This window comes from Malurus melanocephalus, unplaced genomic scaffold (genome assembly GCF_030028575.1).
Source record: "Malurus melanocephalus ecotype Western Australia unplaced genomic scaffold, MMel_1.1 scaffold_4, whole genome shotgun sequence".
Lineage (NCBI taxonomy): Eukaryota > Metazoa > Chordata > Aves > Passeriformes > Maluridae > Malurus > Malurus melanocephalus.
The window spans coordinates 5,454,187-5,466,438 of record NW_026623236.1 but is presented as its reverse complement, the minus strand read 5'-3'; positions in this window follow the sequence as shown (position 1 = coordinate 5,466,438).

Here is a 12,252-nt window from a genome sequence, read left to right as displayed (position 1 = left end):
TATTCCAAACTGTTTAATACAGATAGATTGAACAGAGAACTGGGTTGTTTAGCATGGTTTTACCCAGCAGGCAAAATGCATAATTTTTCCAAATATAAGTGTTAGTTTGCAGTTTTTGGATGTTTTGTGTGTTTGTTTAGGGTTTCCTTTTTTTTGGTGGGTGCAGATATCTCAGAAAAAAAGTAAGGTCTTTCATAGTAGAAAACACTCCCCAATTTGTGGTGTATTGCCTTTAGAATATTGTTTATCATTGTTTCTTGACATTTTCAACAGATTCCTGTTCTTCAAAGACTCAAGCTGATGATCAGGCTTTGGTGTATGAATTTCAGTCAGTATCTTTAATGTAGATATTAATTAGAAGCAAATAATAATTAGCTTTCCCAGCTTCTTATCAGTTTCTTTCAGCAGTGGGATTTACATAAGCACCAGTAAGGACCTGGGAAGCATTACTAAACATGGCAATAATTATTTTTTTTAACTTTTCAGTTCTCATTCTTACTAACATATAATTTCGCCAACACTGATATTTTTCACTCCATGACACTGTTTAACATATTTTTTCTGTTAAGATTGCTAAGGTTTAACTTTCTCTTAGGTTCTAATTTTTAAACACTATTTTAATAATTAAYGTAATGTTCCAAGAAAGCAACCCTTGGGATGCTGAGTTATCCATATGTGATTCATACTGTATTTATGCATTGTTGATTTAAAAATATAATTTATTTAAACATATAATCAGAATGTGATGTTATGACCCCTTTATAGTTTAGTAGTTTATCTGGTTTCTGTATCTAAAACAATTAAAAATTTTCTAGTTCTTCACAAGGTTTATATGCCATTTTCATGACTCTTTTTCAGAGTCTAGAATAAATTTGTGAATCAGAAATTTAGGGCCAATAAYACTAGAAGAAGATTAAGGGACTTTGGATATCCTCAAGGGCAACAGTAATGTAAAATTTATTTGTTCCACCTTTACAGACTCATTGAGCCATGGTTCCACACTGAATTTTATGCAGCATTCAATATAAAATGTTGTATATACCCTTGCCATCATCTGTTCTATTTGGGCTGGTTTCTTCAGCCCGATAAAACTGTGGACAAGAATTCAAGGGAAGAGGGAGTTTCTATTTCTATGCAGCTCTTCTATATCCAGATAATTACCAAAGGTGGAAATACTATGTTATGAAAAGTACTGTGTTTTTTGCCATTAAATTTTCATATGCTAGCATGTTGTTTATCAGCAAGGACTCCTCACACTCTTCCCCKGCTCCAGCAAGGGGACTATCCCACAGGAGATGGTCCTCCACCAACTTCTCCAGCATGGGTCCTTTCCTCTGCTCTGGCACTTGGAGACCTCCTGCCCCTCCTTCTTCATTGACTTTGGCATCTACAGAGTTCTTCCTCCCAAATATTCTCAATCATCCCTCCCGCTGTACTTACATGGCATTTTGTCCCTTATTAAATCTGTTATAGAAGCAGCCCCGCCACCATCACTAAACCAACCTCGTTATGCAAAACCAATACATCTATAAAATGGGTAGCTTCATATCAGTTAAAATAGATACAGATTAAACATCATCTGAGAACATTCAGTTTTATGCAAAATCTTTTCTGAACTTCGAAGAACTTCCACATCCTGCAGATGGCTAATGTTATGTTGTGCCTTACAAACATGTTTTATTGTGAGYACTTAAATTGTATTGTAGCCTTATAAAAACATATTGTGTGCTTAAGTTTTATTACATTGTTAGCTATGGAATTTAATTGAGAAGTAATCTGTTCCTCAGTGTCCAAAATCTAACAACAAGATGTTAGCAAATAAAAATCTGAAAAACACAAAATAAAGAGAAAGCAACAATTCCAAGAAAACAAAGAGAAAACAAGACCTCTCTCAGAAGACCAAGATGCAATTTAACTTTAAAATGGAATAGAAACGTTTCATTTCCTTATGAAAACATTTCTTGTGCAAAGTACTTTATAAGAATCACCAGGTGGTAAACCTGAAGATTAAAAAAATAAGGTAAAAGGAACTGTTAGATATCCTCTACAAAACAGATACTTCATATGCCAGAACTTCAGCTGGTATAACACTCACCATTGTCTTGATTTATACTGAATATTAATAAGTTGATGTATACCAGCGAGCATCACTCTTTTTTCCAGGATATCCTGTTCAAATACTTTGTGTTTATGTTGTATGCACCATAAAGTGCTTGGAAAAATCAGGAGAGAAGATCACAGGAAACCTTAAATTGCAGATTACAGATATCAGCAGCTCCCTTTGCTCTGTCCTTCCTTTAATATTGCATTTCCTAYTGGTGACTGTTACATTCCACATACAACATGAGTTAGCATCCATATAAAATGAGTTAGTTAAGCCACTAATCCACATCCATTTTCAGCACGGATTTCAGTATCTCACTTTCCTGCATTAAGCTTTATTTCATTCCAGGTGCAGTTTGGGATAATTGTGTCCCAAAGGAATCCTACATGTCCAGAAAATTTACACCAGAAAATGCATCACAAGTGAGGGCATTTGTGGCACATGTCTGCATAAACTGAGTAATGTGGCAATTGAYGACATATTCTAGTTCTCCATATTTCTGATACAGACATAAGCAAATCAATTCAATTTCCTCTATCTTGTCCAGTTTTAGATTCCTCTAATATCTAGGAGCAAGCTGTTTAACAGTCTTGCCATAAAAAATATTTTCCTAATATTTATTGTAAGTTGAATTTTTTTTAATTTCTTCTTATTATATTTAATAATGGACTTTTATACCAGCTTTTATGACTTTGCATGTCCTTCCTTTCCCACATTTGGTGTGTTTGAGCACTTAATAATTTGCATTAAATAATTGAATTCAGCAAATTGATATGTTCACAGGAAACTTGTGCACAAAAACATTCTTCTCTGGATTTTTTTTGTTGTCATTATATTCATGAATTGCACAATTGTTGTGGGCTCATTGTGAACAACTCACTGAAAACATCCAGACTTGTTTCGAGATAAAAACCCCAAGAATCTGAAATTCAAGGTCTTTTCTTTATTAGGATGACATGCACCACATGGTATTAACTTGCACTCAATCTTTGAATAATTAAAGCAAGTGTAATTCTGATGCAATTTTATCCACTCATGTGTGTAAAATTAGTATGCACTGTCTATGCATGCTTTGAAAGTCATGCCAAATCAACACCAAATGAGTCAATCTGATAGAAAATAAATATGAAAAACATCTAAGCACCACAGTTACAGAATTTTTATTTTTTTTTGTTGGAAGCTGAAGTTACATATTTCCTTTGAATATTTTTAATCTTTTTTTTTTACTTCAGGCATTGCTTAACAGAGTTATAACCACATTCAGACATTGTATTAATCCATAAGATAATGCAGTATCTAAATACATTTTATGGGTGTGTTTTTCTCAGCCTTAGATGTGATCTTTATTCTGAATTGTCTGAAGGGGGATTAGAGCTGTGATAGTTAAGCATATCTGCTTTCTTACTTCTTGTTTAAGGCTTTCTTAGAGGAGCTCTCCAGAGCATCAACAAGCCTGCTTAAATAAATGTATGATTTAAATTATTTAAAATGGATAAAACTTTTGTGTGGGCACTTTGCTAATTATTTCAATTTAGTTTACTCCAGGTTGGAAAATGATTAAGCGAAACTGAATTGTGGTGAGAGATTTTGACTCTGAAAGGTGTTTTACATAAGGAATTAATAGATTTTTACTCATTCATTTTAAATTTGCTTTCTAATTTTCTGCAACTTTTCTGAGAATTTTTTAACAAGTCCTAGTCTCTGTTTTGCCTCACTAAAAAACAGCGTGGCATACAGAGCATCTCCTTTTTCTCTCTCTTAAAAAAAAACCACAACCAAACTCCCCCCCACCAAAGTGAACACAGCAAATAGTATTAATTACTTGCTATAAAATATTACACACCATTCTTCTCCCAGCATCCTTTTTTTTACTCATTACTGAAGCAAACTCCCTCCACTTGGCTGTGCAACCCAGGCCTTATATGAGTGGGATTCCCAGAACTGCAGCTATGATCCCAAGCACAGGGARGCCTTGAGTGGATGTGCCTTTAACTCTCTAGAGCACAGGAAGCTGGGCACATCTAAAAATTTTAATTGCACATTATTTGATCAGCTAGCTCTCAAGAGCTTGTGCTCTGTTCCTTCAAACAGGACCAGCTGGTGATGATGAATCATTTCAGTGGCATAAGAGCTGCAACAAATATGGAAGCAGTGCCCACAAAGCAAATTCAGAAAGAGGAAAATGTGAAAATGGCACAGATTGGGAGACTTGACCACTGAATGACTTTAGGAAAAAAGAACACAGCAGAAAGAACATGACTTCATTACACCAGTAAGTAGAAAATTAACACAAGATGAATGATTCATAGAATCATAGAATAGAATCTTAGAATGGTATGGATTAGAAGAGACTATAAATATCATCTATTTCCAACCCTTCTGCCATGTGCAGGGACACCATTCACCAGATCAGGTTTCCCAGAGATCCATCCATCCTGACCTCTGGGGGWTGAACAGATCYYCCAYGAACSTCCCAATACTGGGGGTTGTCCYGACCCAGGTKCAGCAMYTTGCACTTGGTCTTGTTAAATCTCATGAGATTCCCATGAGTTCACTTCTCTTGAGCTTGTCCAGGTCCCTCTGGATGCCATCCCATCCCATGTCAACTGCACAGAATTCTGATYATACAATAAGAAAAAGAAGGGGGATATTTTCAAAATTTTTTGATAAGTCTTCTGAAGTTGAAAATACTTTTATCCCTGTATGTTGACAGAACTYATTAGCTTTCATTGAATTAGAGGGGACTGTCCTGACTCTGCAGGACACTGAAAGATATTTCAGGCATTTCAAACATGGAAAATGAGACTGTAGAGTCTGGACAACCTAATGTTTGATCCCATTCCAGGCTAAGGTGATTTTCTTTAGCAGAACAACAGTTTTGCATATCTTGCCCTAACAGCAAGATGTGTTACTCAGAACAGCAGTGCAAGCAGAGAAATGATGCATCCTTAAAATTGCTGTTACTAAAGATGATGCTGACACTGGCACATGATAGGTTTTCTCAATCTGGAATAAACTTTTAGATAGCTTTAGTGTAAGATACAGGCAGATGAATCCCGTCCATGGATGCTAATTTCAGATTAATTCTGCAGCTCCATTAATGTTCAGGTTGGCAATCTAGTGACACCATATTGACAGCTGACCTGTCATTTCCTATTTTCAAAAGTTAGCTGTAGCTGGAAGAAACAAGAAAACCATAAAATAAACTTTATTGTAAAAGACACAGGAGTATAAAAGAGACCGTATTAATATACATCCTATTAACAGTGCTTTCAATTTAAAAAAAAAAAAATTGTGCTGGGCTCTTTGACAACTGATATATGAAAGGGGTGCACTTGCTCACACCYATACTCATATATGCACAGGAGGAAATAATTCGTACAACAAACTACAGTGAATGAAGATAAATGCGGAGGGGTGAGAAAAATGACAAATTAATCCTGCAAAGCACAGGTCTGAGTAGTGTAGATAACAATATGCAGCATCTAATTGTGTCACGTCATAGACAGAAAGGAGTTTCCAAAATCTTTTGGACAGATATTGCTCTGCTACATTCACTTTGGTAAAAGAGCGAAGGAAAGTGGTTGCCCACTTCAAATAATTTAAGAGCTCACACGTTGTTTGTACTATTTGGGCATTGATGTAATTCCATCTTTGGAATGTAAGATGGCACTGCTGGTGGTATCAAGCCTTCTCTCAATGGGTAGACCTGGAAGGGCCAGCACATGACTCAGATGGAGAGGGAAACTTTTCTGGCTGATATGTTTATTTCTGCCTTGCAGAGTACTGCTTCCCTTCATCCAAGGGCTTGACTAAACAGCAGAGGTGGGTGAATGTTTGACCAGAATATTTTTGAGAGAGTTGGTGGCTGTGCCAGACATGTAGATCCTCTCCGGATGAGTGCAGAGCGGGAGAGGGGAGATGCAAGTACTGCTCATGAACTCAGGATGAAGGATTTCTACAAAGAACAAAGCCTCTTCAAAAAAAAAAAAAAAAAAAAAAAAAAAAAAAAAAAAAAAAAAAAAACACAAAAAACCAAAAAAACAAACAAATGTGTGCAGTGCTTACAGTCTGGGAAAGCACAGAAAGTGCTAGACAATAAGTGTGGAAGAAAAGATCCTTCATGCAAGGGCACAGCAGAAAGGAATGAGAAGGATTGGTTTTTGAACCTTGTATTGCCATCTGTCTTAACTAACTAAGTACATATATTTTCTATTCAGAGTTTGGGTTACGTTTTTTGTTCTAGTTCAGTATTTTTAACATTCCAATAAAACCTAGTTTTGGATATTAAGTGGCTTTTGATAAAAACTCCTTAGGCAAATATGTGATACATTCACCTTGGGATGCCAGCTTCATAGAATCCTGTGCAAGCATCCTCTACATGTTGATTAAAKGTGTCACCAGGGTTTAGCACTTCTCCCTGTTGACACTGTTATGGCTTTCATTTCTGCTCTTGAATTAATGCCCAGCATTGTTCCTCAGACAAAGCCTCAACTTGAACTGCATACTCTGTTTTCTGTCAGTAGCTCACAGCTTCTGATGTTGCAAGAAACTGCACTGCAGTGTCTTTCAGGAACACATCTGCGTTTCTCCCAAACAACACTCCCATCTTCAGGTTACTGTGTGTCTTTTATATCTTCAGTAGTTCATGTCTTCTGCTCCAGACAGAGAGCAGACAGAGAGCTCAGCACAGCTTTGCTACTCTTTTCTTGGCATCAGTCCCTTCATGGCAGTCCCAACTCTGTATGTTATCGCTGCAGATTTTTATCCTGACGTTTGGTGTGCTCTCTGTTGTGCAGACATCCCAAACAGCTTTTGCCTGGAATCTCGATAGGAATCCATGGTTCACAGGAGAATTTGCATAACATGGCTGTTTGGGAAAAAAAAATAACTTGCCTGGAATTTGATGTCTCTTTTCTTTGCAGTTCCCTGTGACAATTGATCAAAAGATGATCTAGTAATTTTAATGAAGTTTTTCCATTCCGTTTCTGAGGGAGAAATTGATGTGTGTATTCACTGTTAARACAGTAGCCACACCTAGCAGATTTTATTGCATCAATTAGGGATAAATGGCTCCTTGGCTGTATGTCTCTTATCAGTAAAGGATTGCCTGTTCTGAACTTGATCCATTCTTGAAACTACAGCCACTCCTCTCTTTGAGCAGTTGCTATTTAGACTGGCAAAAAAGTTCTGATTTTTGTTTAAAAATTGTCATTAAGGATTTGATTTCTCATAGAAATAGAATAGCAGATATGAGCAGCCCATCAGATGTGCTCTTTTCACCCAAGTCCAAAGATAGTAGATGATTWTAAGGCCCTTTTGCTGACCTTTCTTATCTCTGGAGAAAGCCAAGTGCTTCAGATAAGGGTTTTTCAGATAGCTGAATCTGCCAAAGCCATGCACCTCCCACCAGGGCTGCTCAGCAGCTGTGCTCTCACACAAGTAAGAGTGTGTCCACACGGTTCACACTCACACCTGTTGTGATGCAGTCATGTTTTTGAGAACTGTTGCTCTGGACTTTTTTTGGACGGTGCTATTACCATGCACATGGGCCAGTTAGAGCAATTGAAGCTAAAGACAGGGAGGTTTGCGACAGTACATGGCTTCTCCAAAATTCCTTATCTGTTCTTGCCTGGGAACTAGGAAAGTACCTCTTTGTCTTTCACAGGCAGATTTTTAATTTTTTTTTCCCACAAAGATTTACCACCTTAATCCATYGCTATTCTTCACTTGTGTATCTTTGTCTCTTGCTGTGTAGTGTATCTGACAGTATGAACTGGAACTTGATGCTAACTTTTTCAAKGAGCTAAAAAAATAAAGCAGCCTGAATTGAAGAGAATTTATAAGGTGACAATTAACCCTTTAGAGGCTTAATGAAACATCTGGAGACATTGGATTTGAAATGCAGTGGGAGAAGGTATGGCACATAGGGGCTTCAAAGCCAGATTCTTGGGCATGGAGACACTAATGCATAGAATCTACCTCCTTTCTAAAAGTTGGTGACTCAAATCTTGTGTGGTCAGCAGATTCGTTTTTGCAGACAGCAGGAAAAAATGGAAATCTTCTATTTTTTATGATCCCGAGGTGATGCCCTAGACAGGTGACTGAGATAGGGGTCAGGATCACTCTCTGCACAGGTCTGTGTCTCTTCATATTTCTTGAARAAATCTAGCCTAGAGGATTTAGAGAATTAGAGATACTGAGACAAAATGCACCTACAACCTTTATGTGTTTCTTTTGTGAAAAAAAAGCACCTTTAAAAGTAGAAATATGTGCTGTTAGTCTGAAGCTGACAGATACTTGTATTTCAAATTCTGTTTCCTTATTTTGTGTATTATCACCTTAGATATGCACAAACTCCCATCCAGGAGTGTGTTGGTGTTAGAGAAGAGTTCACAATTCATGCACATGTGACTAAATCCTTCCACTCCTTGGGGCCTTTGTCTGTACAGGAAAAGAGATGCTTTATGTGATGCTTCTTAGAGAGATAGCCCTGACAAAAATGCTGTGCCGGGGATGTGTCTGTTCCCTTCACAAGGGCACTGGAGCATAAGCACACACATTCCATTTGCAAGAATGGGAGAGGAGAAAAGTGCATTCAACATCTGTTGCAGGCAGTTATGAATATTAGAGCAGCCTAGTTTTTCTAGGAATTATGCCTTAAGCAGAAGCTATGGCTCAGACATTAAAAAGTGGAAAACTAGCCTAGTACAATTTCTCTAGATCTCTTATGATTTTCCTTCAAGTTTTTACCACATGTTCCTTGAGAAAATCAAGGTCAAATTTTCTTATCCTGATTCATAGGGGTTTTTTGTTGTAGTTGGATGTCTGGAGGATCCCTCACAACATTTCTGAAATAAATTTGTGTGAGCAACTGGCCTGGGTAGGAGAGACACAAAAATGTGACATTAGGAAGTAATTAATACTTTCAATTTCCAGTAAAATCAGGGAAAAAAATGTTTTGCAATACAAATGTGAATTAAATATATAGCTTTCACTAAGATTTTATCTATTTGTTATTTCTATTCAGGTTATATTTCTGTTTAAATATCTGGGGCATAAAAATCTTGACATTGATTGTCTGASCCCAGTTTGACATGACAGAGAAAATAACATATATGGTGGAGTACATTAACAAGTTCTCTAAAGGATCATTCAAAGTCTACATCTATTTGCCTCCTTAAGAGTAAAATGGTATCAACTACTTTCTAAAACTCCTAACAGCATGATGGATGAACTATTTTAAACTGAAATAAATCAGAATGAATAAATGAAGGTCTTTAACAGATCTTCAAGACACAGAATATKCTAAAAGTACTGAAAAATTTATTTTTGAAAGTTCACACAATTTTACTTTTTTTGTCAGGGGCAGTTAATTAGATCTGACATCCAATAATCACTAATTTGCATTAATTTATAGCAAAAGAAAAAGTATCAATATTAATGCATACAGTCCTTTCATTTATAGACTCAAAATTAAAARTTAAACCTCAGAATCTAACTGTAGTGCAAGACAGAATGATACATTTTYTGAAAATCACCATATTGAGGCAAAGAGAAATTAAAAATGGTCTTCATAAGACAATATACAGCTCACTATTTTTTAGGATTTCAGTTCTAGAAAAAAACACGATAAAATGATAAGCAGTAAGTTGTCCATTTGAAATATATGCTTATGTTAATAATARAACTGCACTCTTCTTTTTAAACTGTTGTTTTCAGCACTAATTATGTGGCTCCCATCACACCACATATTTATAAGGGAGAAAAAAATGAAGRGGAATTAAAAGATGAAAGAGAAAACTGTTGACAAATATTAACCAATTYTACTTTGACATAATTGTGAGCTATTGAGCATGCCAGAAGTGATGTTCCTATGATTGGTACTTAATTATTCAGGGAGGAAGGGTTTTAAGAATTCATGACAACTCCTTAGCATATCTTATTGGATTTCTGCCAGCATGAAGGATTTGGTAATGAACTGTTAATCCGACTGCTCTCTACCTGCCTGAGGTTTAAAATGTGCATCTACCTAAATGTCAGCTGCAATTAAGTGTTAGGACTAAAAGCACCTTGGAAAATGATAAAGTAATAGGATAGATTTTGCTGTCTACTGTTGGTATTTATGGCTCTTCTCATGTTTAATCACTTGCATGCTAAACACTTTCTTGCAGATGTGTCTGGAAATAGTGTTTAATAGGAGAAATGGGGTGAAATGAAGACAGGGAGTTTAGAACAGATAAAACATCCTGATAATGAAATCTGTCAGACAATAAAAGAATCCCTTAGGGCAGAGGGGGAAACTTCAGTGTCTGGGACATGTTCTTGAAAAACATTAGAAAATATTATCCTTGGGAAAAGAAACAGGTTTAATTAATATTTTTTATGAGTAAATTCTCTTATTCTCAAAGTTTTCTCCATACAAGAAATTTGGTTTTCTTCCTGTCACATCTACAGTGGATGGTTTCATTGCCTTAAAATACAGTTGCAACATCTATATTAACTTTGAAACTGGAAATGGAAAGTTTAATCATAGTTTAATCCAGACACCCATCTTGCTTATCTGTTAACTGATGTTTTTTTAAGGAATTATCTAAGGCTGCTAAAACAGGAATCTCTTTTACCACATTCTTRTATGATAACAATTCTAAGAGCATTTCTACTGCAAAATATTCCTATATGTATTCATGCTAGAAGTCCTGATGCTCTTTTGTGGTTATTGTTGAGGGAAGAGGAGCTTTCTTGGAGTCACTCACAATTTTTCACTTACCAGGCTGAACTAGGGGCATTTGGAAGAAGTAGGCACCTGTTAATGCAATCCCAATGTTTGAAAAATACAAAAGAAATGGAACAAAGTAATTGAGACCAACCATCTTGCTAGTCYCAAAATAAAAGGTTAAAGGACAAGATCAAAATTGACCTTACTAGTTCTTAAAAGTCAACCATTAATTAATGTTAACTAATTAATTTAGTTCCCAGATTGAGCTRCAACTGCAACTATCTCTCATTTAGGCTGGATTGATTTTTCACTACCCTTCTTCTGATTCTATGTGTAAACACAAAATTGGAAAGYACACCATATAAACTTATATAATATATACATATCCATACATACACATATTCATAAAGATAGACAGATAAATAGATAGATAGAGAGATAATTCCAATAACTTAGTTAAATACTAATTYTATTTTTCTAATCCAAATAATTTTCCTTAATGCATTTAATCTTGAATAAAAATTATCACTTTTCCAAAATTTTTGCAAAAATATTTGCCACTATTCCCGAAATTTTTTTTTAATAATGGATTTATGCATTTTACCTTAAAGGTTTGTTCTTCTTTACTTCTTTCATCTCAGAAAGTGTAGTATGTATAAGGAAGGACAATGCAAAAGCCTAGAAATGAGAGTAATATGCAAAATTTCAAACTATTTTTTCTTCTTTCCTCTCTTTTTCTAATGGGCAAGCAGAGAAATCCTTCTTGTTGCTTTGTTTGTCTTGCTTTTTACTTTCTGTGTCATTCTTTGTTAAAAAAAATGCTTTTAAAAAGTAAGAAGAAAGTGATTTTCTCCATTCATAAAGAAAACATTAGTAATTTTAAATAAACAAAAAAACCTTAATAGGTTATGATGAAAAAATTCAGCCTTCTTTTTCCCTCAATACATTAGAAAAATACATTTTGAATACTACCCTTTCACTTTTCTAATGATATCCCAAAATAAAATTTGCAAAGCCAAGCCATCTAGAAAGCTGTCAGTTTTTTGAATATTTGCACGATCTGCAAYAGTAAACATAAAACCAATACAATTTTCAGGAAGATTTTATGGCTGCAACATATAACTGCAGTGTTTCCCRTTTATTCTTGCCAGTGCTGATTCTGGGTTCATAGAGTTTATCTGTGACCCTGATTCAGAATTTTTCTCAATTTAAAAAAGCAGGAAGTGGTGCACTGGCAGTGTTCAAAGCACCCTTGGTTGTTCATGAACATTTTATCAGACCCTGAGAGCAGCTTTTCCAGCTGACAGATCTTTTTGTGAGCTTTAACTAGGTCGGCACTCACATTGTGATGCATGTCTGGATCTGAACTCTGTGSCCCTGCCCTGTCTCTGCTTGCTGTAAAGATTCACATTTTCAGAAATGCCTCTTT